This window comes from Notamacropus eugenii, chromosome 5 (genome assembly GCF_028372415.1).
Source record: "Notamacropus eugenii isolate mMacEug1 chromosome 5, mMacEug1.pri_v2, whole genome shotgun sequence".
Classification (NCBI taxonomy): Eukaryota; Metazoa; Chordata; class Mammalia; order Diprotodontia; family Macropodidae; genus Notamacropus; species Notamacropus eugenii.
The window spans coordinates 344,960,382-344,973,606 of record NC_092876.1 but is presented as its reverse complement, the minus strand read 5'-3'; the positions used below and the strand labels follow the sequence as shown (position 1 = coordinate 344,973,606).

The 13,225-nt window shown below is 39.7% G+C and overlaps 1 long non-coding RNA gene across 1 annotated transcript in view; it reads left to right on the top strand.

Moving 5' to 3' along the window:
- LOC140506564 (uncharacterized) overlaps positions 1-1,266 on the top strand; it is a 90,160-nt gene extending 88,894 nt beyond the window's left edge. The window contains exon 3 of the long non-coding RNA XR_011967977.1: positions 656-1,266. This is a non-coding gene — a long non-coding RNA (uncharacterized lncRNA). The remainder of the gene's footprint in view (positions 1-655) is intronic.
- Positions 1,267-13,225: the final 11,959 nt, after the last annotated feature.

Below are 13,225 nucleotides of genomic sequence, written 5' to 3'. Positions count from 1 at the left end.
AGTAGCCAGAAACAATACCTACCATGGAGTGTAGGAGAGTCACCCTCCAGACGGACTCTAACTTCCTAATGGGGCAGTTTGGGATTCCCCCAGAAGTCCTCTTGGTGGGGGTGGGATGGGGGAGGTCTTAGGAGCTAGAACTTTTCAGGCTTTCCTTGGGGGGTGGGGGGGTGACTATTTACTAGTCACTATTTTAACCTATGATATCGTACGACTGTGGGTCTAGAGATATGATTTCAATAGCACAGGGAACTCCTGGGAGAGGAAACTCCCTTTAGAAATGTAGGTCTGTGCCTTCTCTACAGCTTAGAGTGTTGGAGACTTGCCTACAGGGTGGTTATATAATTTGTCCAGGGTCACACAGCCAGGTTTCTAGGCCACCTCACTATCAACGACATCACATTTCCTTTCTCTTCCCTATTTCACTTGATTAAAACCTAGGAACAAGAAAATGTAATTCACAAATTTAGCATGGTATCACGGTAAAGATATTTTTAAAAATACTGCATATCTTACTTCATTTTTTGAGACTGGGCCAACCTATCTTACCTAGGCCAGAAGAACCATAGCCCTTCCTGACTGGATCCTACTGTCAATAAAAATGAAGATTATGACCTGTTTTGTTTCTTACCTGCACTTCTTTGTCTCTCTTTAGGTGGCCTAGTGGCCCTCTGATGCTGGGGGCTTACCATATGTGGGCTAGAGTTTGACTCAGACACCTGATTGGCTTTAGCCCTACTACAGCTCAGAACTCATGAACCCAAGCAATACACCAGCCTCGCCCTTCCCAGCAGCAGAACGGATTTACAGGTTTATGCCAGCAGCAATATTGAAATATTTTCATGAAAATTAAATTTATTCCATTGTTTTAGTACTCCTTCCTCTACAGGCTGCACTCTGGTCTTTCTCTACCATGCTCCAGAAACCTTTTCATCCTGGCAGCTCACTGCAGTTCTAGAATTCACACACTGAAATACTCTCTGCCCTTGTGATTTTCCTCAGGTTGGATACTCCTCCCAGAACCTCCAAGTAAGGTGGGAACCCAGCTAACCACAAGTCATTCCTCTCCAGGATGCATTCTGGATAGCCTTTGTCTTTGTAGTCTCCCTACTCCAATTCAGCTTCCTCCTCTGTGTTGTTTAACCCCACTAGAAAGTAATCTCCTCCAGGGCAGATATTGTCTTTTTCTCTTGTATTTGTATTCCCAGGCTTTAGTACAGTGCCCAGAAATCAATTTCGTGCTTAATAAATGCTTGTTGACTTTTACTGTTTTTATTTCTCCTTTGTTTTTAATAGTTTGGTTTCTATTTCAAGATTGAAAAAGAAAAATGTCGCTAATACTGTTCTGTTTAAAAATTTAGACCTTCATAAGGGCTTGCAAAGTTATAAAAGAAAAATTGGATTAAAAAATATAAAAATGATATCCATCAAAATTTGGATGAAACTGTATCAAATATAAAATCCAAGGATGGAGATCTGAGCAAAGATGACGACCATTAAGTGAAATTAAAATAATTTGACAAATCAATGATTTTTCCCCAAAACGACACGAGAATTACTGACTCACTAATCATATTAATACCAAGTACCTACTAACGGCTTGGCTCCCTACATGATTCATCCCCTGTCCTGAGGTCACCATGTGCCTAACCTCTAGCAGAGGATCCCAAACTTATTTAGCCCACCTCCCCCTTTTGAAAAAAATTACTCAGCATCCCCCTGGAAATCTACTTTCTTTAGCCCTGTAATGTTTTTCTTTTAAATTTGCATCATGTCAAACTACTCCTGCCCCCCTCCCCCTCCCTGGCCATTCCAGTGCTCCCCTGGAGGGGGGCGGTATCTCCCACTTTGGGACCTATGTGAGCCTAGGCAATGTCTACTCAAACAGAAACTTGGAGCACAGAAACCCCTGGTGCAGAAAACAATTTGATCTTACTTCATTTTATCACTCTACTTGTTTTCATACTGGGAGTGGGGGAAGGGGCAAAAAGAGGGCACTAATAGCTATGTCTCAGTCCTCCTCCCTTACACAGTATTTCCACACCCAGTTCCAAAGCACAGCTGTGTCTCCAAAGTTCCAAGCTCGAGGTCTCTTTAATCACTCTCTCACCCTCACGAGCATATAACCACTGAACTGATCCTTGTGTAGAACTCCCTCCAATCTTCAAATGCTCACTCACTTTCCAAATTCCCTGAGGATCTCAACCAAAAAAAGACTCTCCTTTCAAGCTTCCTAGATCACCACTCTCAGGCTGGTGTCTCAGCACTTCCCCCACTGCCTGAATACCTGCACTGAGGCTATAGTCTGATGCTTTTAAATCAGTCCATGGGATGGTGTGCAGTTTTGTCCTCAGAATGCCCGGGCACAGCTGTTTTTCTTTTTCCCCTTCCATCTACCCCAGGCCCCCCAAATTCTCATCTTTGGCATGACTTGATTACAGCAGAGAAGTTGTTGTGATGTCCAGGCCTGGAGCCTATAGAGGTGGCATCAGATTCGGATTTACTGATGTCTGAGGAGATGACAGAAATTATGATTAGAGGCAATGTTTTCCAGGATAGGACATAAGAGGCAGCTCTCCACATCTGAAATCTACGATTGACAGGTAGGGAAAGAAGAGGCATAGCCAGCAGGTTTAAAAAAGTGTTTGAAACTTTCACAGTATGATGTTAAGACAATAAATAAGCCAGAGAAACTGAGCTGCTGCTAAGAGTCCATATGAAAGCAACAGCCTCTACAAGGTGCTAGGTTCTCATACAGCCAGCACATAAGAGTGGGGGAAAATAGGACCTTTCTGGTTTGTGTTCCAGGCTGTTTCTGGAGGCAGCAAAGATGGACATACTTAAAAAAGAGAAAGAGAGAGACATATAAGACCTCTCATGGCTCCAGTCCTCTGATGCTCTTGGCAATTTTCCTAGAGTCATATAAGTCTAACTCTCGCATCATACGGATGAGAAAACAGGCCTAAGTGAATTGAGGTTAAGTGACTTGTCCTAGGTTACACAGCTATTATCTGAGATGAGATTTAATCCCACATTCTCTTGACTTTAAATCCACTGTTCTATCTACTGACACAATTCTGCCTCTCTGGAGCTGGAGTAGAGAAGATTCAAAGGAAGATTCTGGATTTGTTCAAGGTCACATCCTGTCCAAGATAAGGTTAAACCTGAGTCCCACATCCTCACATTCAGCACTCCAAGGTGAGGAGTTTTCCTCCTTTACCACATTGTGTTGTCCTTACTTGTGTCTCCTAACTCCATTCTGTTGTATTTGTCCCTGGAGAAATCTTATGTGCTAGGTCATGCCTCAGCTCCTGAGGATCTGGAAGAATTTAGTTTACTCTCTGACACAAGATTAGCAACAGCTATTCTTTTTAAAAATTTTTATATTAATTTTTGTTAAATATTTCCCAATTACATGTAAATTTTTTTTACCATTCATTTTTTAAAATTTTGAGTTCCAGATTCTTTCTTTCCTCCTTCCTCTTTGAGAAGGCAAGCAATTTGATATCGATTATACATGTGAAGTTATACAAAACATTTCAATATTAGCCATGCTGTAAAAGAAAACACAGACAAAAATAAGAAAAAATTTAAAAGTATGCTTCAATCTGCATTCAGAGTTCATCAGTTCTCTCTCTGGAGGTGAATAGCATTTTTCATCACAGGTCCTTTGGAACTGTCTTGGATCATCATCTTGATTATTTCATTATAACGTTGCTGTCACTGTGCACAAAGTTCTCCCAGTTCTGCTCGCTTCACTTCATATGAGTTCATAGAAATCTTTCCAGTTTTTCTGAAGGCAACCTGCTTGTCATCTCTTATAGCACAATGCTATTCCATCACAATCACATACCACAGTTTGTTTAATCATTCTCCAATTGATGAACATTCAATTGATCTCCAGTTCTTTGCCACCCACAAAAAAGAGCTGCTATAAATATTTTTGTATAAATAGGTCCTTTCCTTTCATCTTCTTGAGATACAGCTCTGGTGGTGGTATTGCTGGATCATAAGGTATACACAATTTTAGAGCCCTTTGGGCATCATTCTAAATTATTCTATAAAATGATTGGACCAGTTCACAACTCTGCCAACAGAGCATTAGTCTTCTCATTTTTCCACATCCCCTCCAGCATTTGTCATTTTCCTTTTCTGACGTGTTACCCAATGGATAGGTGTAAGGTAGTACCTCACAGTTGTTTGCATCTTCATTTCTCTTTCCCCATAGCATTATAGAGAGCTTTCGTTTCTTCTTCTGAAAATTGCCTGTTCATATCCATTGACCATTTATCAATTGGGGAAATAGCTGTTCTCTTGATAATCATTTATTTGCCCTTCCCTATTCTCTAGGGTATACCTATGTCCTTGAGATTGTATTTTGGACTTTTTGTATCCCCAGAACTTAGCACAGTCCTTGGCACATAGTAGATGCTTAATAAATGTTTATCGACTGACTAACAAACCCTGATACAAGTCTTTCAATTTGTTTTCTGCATGCTAATTTACCTCTTGGTAATCCTAAAGGTCTCCTGCTTTTTGGCTTTAGACCTCTTCGATTGAATAGACCAGTAGGTAATAATAAGTTCATGTACTGAGTGCCTAAAGAGCTACAAGCTATCACTGCCAAAAAAAAGTCCAAGAAACTCCTGGATAATCATGCAATAAAAGCTGAGGGAAGACATAATGATTGCCCATAAGTAGCCAGGGAAGCTAGGTGGTACAGTGGATAGCATTCTGGGCCTAAATCCCATCAGAAAGACCTGAGAAGACCTCAGATGCTTACTAGCTGTGTGACCCTAGAGAACTCATTTAACCCTAAACGCCACAGTTTCTTCATCCACAAAATGAGCTGGAGAAGGAAATGGCAAACCACTCCAGTATCTTTGCCAAGTAAACACCAAATGGAATTATGAAGAGTCAGGACTCAGTGAAGTGACACCACCACCAACACCACCACAATAACAGGTTAAACAGCCTGCAAACCAGCTCTTTACTCTCATTGGTTGCCCTTTGACCAAGAAAAGCAGAGTCTAGATGTACCTCAGACTCCTAGTTAGCACATGGTAGTGGAATGGGCATGGTGGATTGATTCCCCAGACTGATTCTAACGAACCTGTCATATTGTTGTTGAGGCACTAAAAAGGTCACTGAGTGTGAGGTGTGAGAACTCATTCTGTTGTGTAAATGGTATCAATGGTAGATTTTGTGTCTACTGAGAGGGTATATGCATGGCAAGCGTGGCTCTGTGTCTAGAAGTAGCCAAGACAGTCCTAAGCATGGATCCTTAGATATATAGGAACTTTTCCCTCTTTTCTCCTCCCACTTCACCTCCATCTGACCTAAGTCTGGATAAGGGAACAAGAAAAGCCTCAGGGAGAAACCAGCAGACCCAGAGTTTAGACAATAGTTTGACAGTGTGTCTGGGTGTCCAGCAGCTGCTGCCATGTCATACCAGTCTATTATATAATCTCAAAAGTCACAAGGAAGCAAGGACACTGCCTTGCCTTAAATTATGGTAACTTCATTGATTTACTCCCTGAGATGGTACTACCCTGTGCTTACATGTTTGTCATTTCACAGTGTATACTCCCAGGCCTTAGACAGCATGGAGATGAGAATCTGATAGGACTTTTAGAACAGGACAAGCTTATTTTTTTAATGCCTAATGAGCATGCCGAAAACTCCCATGCTGTATTGATAAAAGAAGTTTAAACAGCATAACCATCAAAAGCTGACACCTGTTGCCCCTGATCATGACACCACCCAGCCAGGAGATTCAAGTCCAAATAAAAGGGAGCCTACTGTATATTCAACCAGTGGATGAATAGAAAACTCCGTCTGAGGATTTGGGATTCCTTGTGACATCTTTTGGGTTCATTACTGTGTTTGACATATTCAGTAGCTAATAAGTTGTACTTTGTGAAATGTGCGGGGCACCTTTGTAGTTGTCTGGATGACGTTCATATAGCACAGACTGTAGTAGCGAATGTGGCTACATTGCAGAATTATATGAACATGTTCTTGGCTTTCAGCTTTTTTTCCTTCCTTCCTTCCTTCCTTCCTTCCTTCCTTCCTTCCTTCCTTCCTTCCTTCCTTCCTTCCTTCCTTCCTTCCCTATCTCTTTCTGTTTATTTCTCTCCCCCTCTCTCTATTTCTCTTCTCTCTCCCTCTCTTTATTTCTCTCCCCTCTCCCTCTCTTTCTTCCATTCCCTCTCCCTCTCCTCCTCCCTTCCCACTGAAATTTCAACCTGTTTTATTTCTAATCTAGGCCAAATTTGCCCCTCTTTAGGCAGCCTGATGACCATCTGCTCCCAGTACCCCCTGAGGTTCACCATATTGGTGATGGATTTAGTTCAGGCACCCAAGTAGCCTTAGCCCTTGCTCAGAAGTCCCAAACTCGAGCACTTCACCGCATCAGCCTCCTAAGTATCAAGGATTTACAGGTATTTACCACCATAGCCCACTAGCTCATGGATTTTTCATGGATATTGGGGGAGGAGTAGTGACATTGGAGTGTGATTTACTTCCTCTTGCTCTACTCATGGCTATCTACCCTCAGGATAGCCAAGCAATGCTACCTCCCTGTGGAGAAGTGTAACAAACTTTGTTCAAGTATCAAAGGGACAGAAGTTATAAATCACTGACCAGGACCGATTTCAAACAAAGGAGATTTACCAACCAAAGGAGAGCCAGAGTGAGACAAAACGGGAAGTGTATTCCTCACCCCTTGCCAATATATGCAATATCTTCCTTTAAATAAAGGAATCTAACCTATTCTATGAACTAAAGAAGTCCATATGTTAGGAGAAAATAATAGGATTTGTCACCCTACCATAAGATTGTAGATGGATAAGAGCAAAGTAATTACTAATTGAAATGATTGAAAGGTCAGTTAAAATTTCAAGATTTATTTTTTTTCTTTAGGAATTTTATGGATCAGTTGTCCATCTCTAAAGAAACTCCATGGGTGGAGATAGTTTTGTATGTTAAAAATGCTATACTTGGGGGGGGGGGGGCAGAGCCAAGATGGCGGAGTAGAAAGATGAATATACTCTAGTGCTTCCCCCACAGCTCACAAAATACCTATAAAAAGGACTCTCAACAAAGTCTAGAGCAGCAGAAGCCACAGAACAACAGAGAGAAAGAGGTTTCCAGCCAAAGGTAACCCAGAAGGCCAACAGGAAAAGTCTATCTCATGGGAAGCTGAGCAGAGCAGAGCACAGCCCTGGCCACATGGCACTGGGAGAAACAGAACCTGAACAGACCTCCAGGGTAGAGTTCCTACCAGGAAAGGTCCCAGATATCTCAACCCACAAGCCACAAAGAAAGCTCCAAAGGTCAGTGGGGGAGGGCTTTTCCAGCTGGGAGAAAGGGAAAGGGCTTCTCCAGCAATAGTCCCAGGTGACAACAGAGGCCAAGGCAGCAGACTGTAGGCAGCTACAGAGGCCAGGAAGGAACCTGGATCCATTGTTCAGGCAGCTCAGCTTAAAACCTCTGGCAGTAGAGAGCTGCTGATCTAAATCTTAGCCCTGAGTGATGTCATTGCCCCCATCCAAAGCCCAGGGGAACTGAGTAACTCAGTCTAATCTCTTGACAAAGGATTCAGAAGCCAAGTAACTGACTGGGAAAATGCCCAAAAAAGGGGAAAAAAATAAGACCATAGAAAGTTACTTTCTTGGTGAACAGGTGTCTCCTCCCATCCTTTTGAATGAGAAAGAACAAGGCTTACTGTCACAGGAAGCTAAGACCGCTGCCTCCAGGGCCTCGAAAGTGAACTTAAACTGAACTCAGGCAATAGAAGAGCTTAAAAAGTGAGTTAGCAGTTTGCTAAAGGAGAACCAAAAAAATGCTGAGGAAAATAACACCATTAAAAAGAGGCTAACTCAATTGGAAAAAGAGGTCCAAATAGCCAATGAGGAGACTAAAAAGCAGAATTAGCCGAATGGAGGAAAAGGTTCAAAAACTCACTGAACAAAATAGTTCTCTGAAAGACAGAATTGAGTTCAGGGAAATGAATGACTATGAGATAAATCAATTAGAAAACAAAACCAAAAGTTTGAAAAAATAGAAGATAATGTGAAACATCTCATTGGAAAAACAACTGACCTGGAAAATAGATCCAGGAGAGACAATTTAAAAATTATGGGACTGCCTGAAAGCCATGATCAAAAAAAAGAGCCTAGACATTATCTTCCATGAAATCATCAAGGAAAACTGTTCTGATATTCTAGAACCAGAGGGCAAAATAAATATTGAAAGAAGCCACCAATCACCTCTTGAAAAAGACCTGAAAAGAGAAACTCCTAGGAATATTGTGGCCAAATTTCAGAGTTCCAAGTTCAAGGAGAAAATACTGCAAGCAGCTAGAAAGAAACAATTCGATTATTGTGGAAATACAGTCAGGATAACACAGGATATGGCAGCTTCAACATTAAGGGATCAAAGGGCTTGGAATAGGATATTCCAGAAGTCAAAGGAACTGGGATTAAAACCAAGAATCACCTACCCAGGAAAACTGAGTATAATACTTCAAGGGAATAAATGGTCATTCAATGATATAGAGGACTTTCAAGTGTTCATGTTGAAAAGACCAGAACTGTATAGAAAATTTGACTTTCAAACACAGGAATCAAGAGAAGCTTGAAAAGGTAAAGAGGAAAGAGAAATCATAAAAGACTTCCTAAAGCTGAACTGTTTACATTACTACATGGAAAGAAAACATTTATAACTCTTGAGACTTTTCTCAGTATTTGGGTAGGTGGAGGGATTGTACACACACACACACACACACACACATATGTACACACACACACACACACACACACATAGAGAGTACAGGCTGTATTGAATCAGAAGAGATGATATCCACACCAAAAAAAGATATAAAATAAAAGTTAAGGGGTGAGGGAGGAAAATACTGGGAGGAGAAAGGGAGAATGAAATGGGGCAGGCTGTAACTCATAAAAGAGATAAGAAAAATCTTGTTCAATGGAGGAGAAAAGGGAGAAGGGGAGAGGAGGAAAGTGAAGCTACTCTCTCCTCATATAGCTTAAGGAGGGAATAACATGCTCACTAAATTTGGTATGAAAATCTATCTTATACTACAGGAAAGTAGGGGAGGAGGGGAAAAGTGAGGTGAGAGGAATGATAGAAGGGAGGGCAAATGGGAAAAGGGAGTAACTAGAAATAAACACTTTTGGGAAGCGACAAGTTCAAATGAGGGAACAAAAAAATAAGAGGGGATAGAGTATGATAGAAGGCAATATAGCTAGTATAACACAACATGATTATTATGGAAGTCTTTTGCAAAATGACACATATTTAGTCTGTATTGAATTGCTTACCTTCTCAGTGAGGATGGGTAGGGAGGGAGGGAGGGAAAGAAGGTGGAATTCAAAGTATTAGAAACAAATGTTGAGAATTATTATTGCATATAACTGGGAAATAAGAAACACAGGTAATGCGGTATAGAAATTTATCTTGTCCTATAAGAAAAGAGGGAAGATAGGGATAAGGAAAGGGTGAGGTGTGATAGAAAGGAGGGTACATTGAGGGAAGTGGTAATCAGAATGCAAGGTATTAGGGGGTGGGGGGAGGGGAGAGATGGGGAGAAAATTTGGACATGTTGCAAAGTGATGTAAAAGCAATTAGTATTAAAACAATTGACTGAATTAATTACTGAGACTAAATCAGAGACATCTTTAGTTTGAGGAAATGAATTTTAGTCTAAGTCTCCTAGAGGCAGGTAACTTCGGGTAAAATTTGGCATTGATGGAAAAGTTAAGGTTTTAATGGTAAATTTGATTTTATGATCGTTATTTAATCAAGAACTAGAACATGTATAGAAAGGCATGTGAGCCACTTAAGACTTGCCTCAAAAGATGTTCCTTAGCCAATGTGAAATTATAGTCACATCTGAAACCTGGTTATCGGAACTTGCTATATTAAGATGCTATGGGACTATTAAGTGACTGAGTCTAACTCCAGATATGGATAGCAACAAAGGCAGTATGAGCCTCCAATCCGTGATGCCAGTAAGCCTGTGAGATGCTGGTATGAACTGAAAAAGGTGATCTCATGGGAAGGGTGGGAGAGTGGCTGTTTAGCCTGGGCTGAGGCAGGATTCTCCTGACTCAATTTCTCCACTGACACCTGGCAGGCTCCAAGCCTCACTGAATGCAAGTTGACAATCTACTCCTGCCTGGAACTGACATGAAGTTGGGGAGATATTGTTTCCCTTCAATGTCCCTACTCTTAGTGGCAATTTCCTATAGTCGAAAGGTTTGTGAGCTTAATACCAGATCTATTAAATTATAAATTGTTGGTAGGGGAACATCTGAGGTCAAGTCTAAAATTAAGCTATTAGGCTTTGGACTTTAGACCAACAACAGTAAGTAAGAGTCCTTCAATTCTTAGTAATAGTGTGGAGACAATTAGGTCAAGGGCTTATGAAGTTAGCATGCATAGTTATTATTTGTGTCTCAGCTGGTTAATGTTAAAAAAAATTCATTTGTGGTCTATATTTTGTAAATGCTTTAAATGAAATATCACCTGACCAAAAGCTGGAATTGTGTTATGTGATATGAACTGTGTTAAAAATGAAAAAGAAAAAAAAATGCTATACTTAAAGTGGGCAGGGAAGGGCATGGGCATAGTATATGTATTTTGTGTAATTCCAGATTTTTTAAATGAGTTGATTGATTTTACTGAATTTTTTCCTTATCTTCTTGTTGATCTTTTTTCTTTCTTTCTTTAAAAATTCTTTTTTTTTGGACATCGGATGGCTCTCTGGGTGGGAGTGGGAAGGAATATGGGTAGATAGATGATGAAAAATAAGAGGCATCAACACAAAGTATTTTTGAAAGATGCAAAGGAATACTATGATTGCAGGCATAGGTATCTGCGTTGCTTATAAGAAATCAAAGTATTTCCAGTCCTCCAGCTAATTGTGACCTTTAGTCTACAGTGTTTTAAAACCAGATTCCATGTGGTGCTATCTTCCCCCTCTCTGCCACATAGCATTTAATAGATAGCAGCAGGAATGTGTTCATGGCTTCTTTAAGACATATTCAAATGTGTTTTAGAAATCACAGTCCCCAGAAACAAGAGAGCTACTAGACTCTTTGCCAAAAATTATTTTCTGATTGAATAAGAGCATATATGGAAAGGAAAGGAAGTAAAAAATCTGCCATGTTTTACAATTAACTTGAAATGAAATGAACTGAAAGGAAGCAGATTCCAGCTCTTTATTTAAATGAGTGACAATACAGAAAGCAGATCCAGGAGATCAATATACACAGAAATCAAATGAGATAATATATATAAGAAATCAAATGAGATAATCTTCATAAAACCCTTTGAAAAAGCTTAAAGTAACATATAAATGCCACATTATTGTTACATAATTTAAAAGAACACTAATAGGAAGCTGAACTCAAGCTAAAGATAATGACTAATATTGTCCTTATTGATAAAACAGAGGGTTTGGTTTGGTTTGGTTTTGCATTTTCTGGGGGGAGAAATAAAGGCTGTCTTCTACCTAATATGTGCAGTTACCTTGAGTGCTTGTATGGGATGTGGGACACAGAGACATATGATGAAACATACAAACCTTCTCTTGGTAGAGAAGTGGATAACTATAGGTACTGAATGTTGCACACCCAGTCATTGGGTCAAATAGTTTTACTTGTTTTTTTCTTTGCTTTATGTATAGATTCTAAGGGTGAAGGAAGGCAGTGGGAAATTTTTGTGGTTTAAAAAAATACTAAAGTAAAAAAAATGATATCAGTTAGTTGAATTACAGTTTCAAGCATGGAGCATGATTGACCTATGCTTCAAAATAAGTTTTGATTCTTAAAAAAGAATGGATTCAGAGGGGTGTCATTTGACAGGACCTACAGAAACAGGAAAGCATCTTAGAAATAATGTTGTCTAACCCATGTACAAGGGAAGAAGGAAGGGAATAAGCATTTATTAGCTTTTTATTATTATTTAATTATTATTTGCTATGTGTTTTTACAAATATTACTTCATTTGATTTTCACAACAACCCTGTGGGGTAAGTGCTATTAATTATGTAATAATTACATGAGATTAGATTGAAATTCAAGGCTTCTTAATTCTACGTCCCTTGCTCTTTCCACTGTTGCACTTACCCACTTTAACAGGCAGGAACTACGTCTACTTTAAAGGGTTTTTTTATGTCCTCGGTTGCTTACCACAATGGTAGACATTTGATAAATGTGTCAATGAATGATTTTTTAAAACAAAAAATTGAGATCTAGAGAGAAATTACTTTTTTACTTCTACATATTTTTTACTTCTACACTTCTACATACTTTACATATTCTATACTGGACAGTTATTAAAGAAAAATCTAGTATAACCTGTGACCCAGAACACTAAGCTCTAGACTTATACTAAAAGGCACTTGACCAAAAGATTACTTTCTTTGACTATGATCCCACTCAATTTCCAGAAAAATTTCTGAACATGGCTCATGTCGAAGTGTTCACAGATGTAAATAAAAAGGTGTGCCACATCCCATACAAGCACTCAAGTTAACCGCATATATTAGGTAGAGGACAGCCTTTATTTCTCCCCATAGACAATGCGAAACAAAACCAAATCCACGTACAAGAGCTCAAAATAGTCCAGAAACAATGCACAAAATTCCACATTTCATGACTGAGGCACAAGTCACCAACTCTCTAGGTCAGGATGCAGGTCTAAGTCCAGTGAGCACTGTTTCCTTGGCTATCAGCCCTTGGGTTAGAAGACTGCCATCTTTGGGCACTTGATCTTGTGGTTCCTAGCTGTTATATATGCCTTTCCCTAAAGTAGCCGTTAATGGCTCCTAGTGGGGATTATACACAAGTCCCTAGGACTGCAGTCTAGTCCTAGTTTTGCTAAAAAGTGAAAGGGTCTGTTCACTTTCATATGCTAAGAGAAAGGATGGATCCTCCCACATTATTTGTCCAATGTATATGGAGCAATCTATTTATCTTGGGTGCTGCTCCAATCAGCCAAAGTCAACCTCCAGTAGAGGTCAATGGGTGTGTCCACAGCCTTCATAGGAAGATAGAATCAAAGGCCCAATAAAAATTTTTCTCCTTTTCAGCTCTTTGAATTGAAAAGAGAACTATTTTGATAAACCTTTCTATGTTAAAAAAGTATAGTTAGAATATTTAATTGAGTTTATTATTTATTTTGAAATATCGATTGG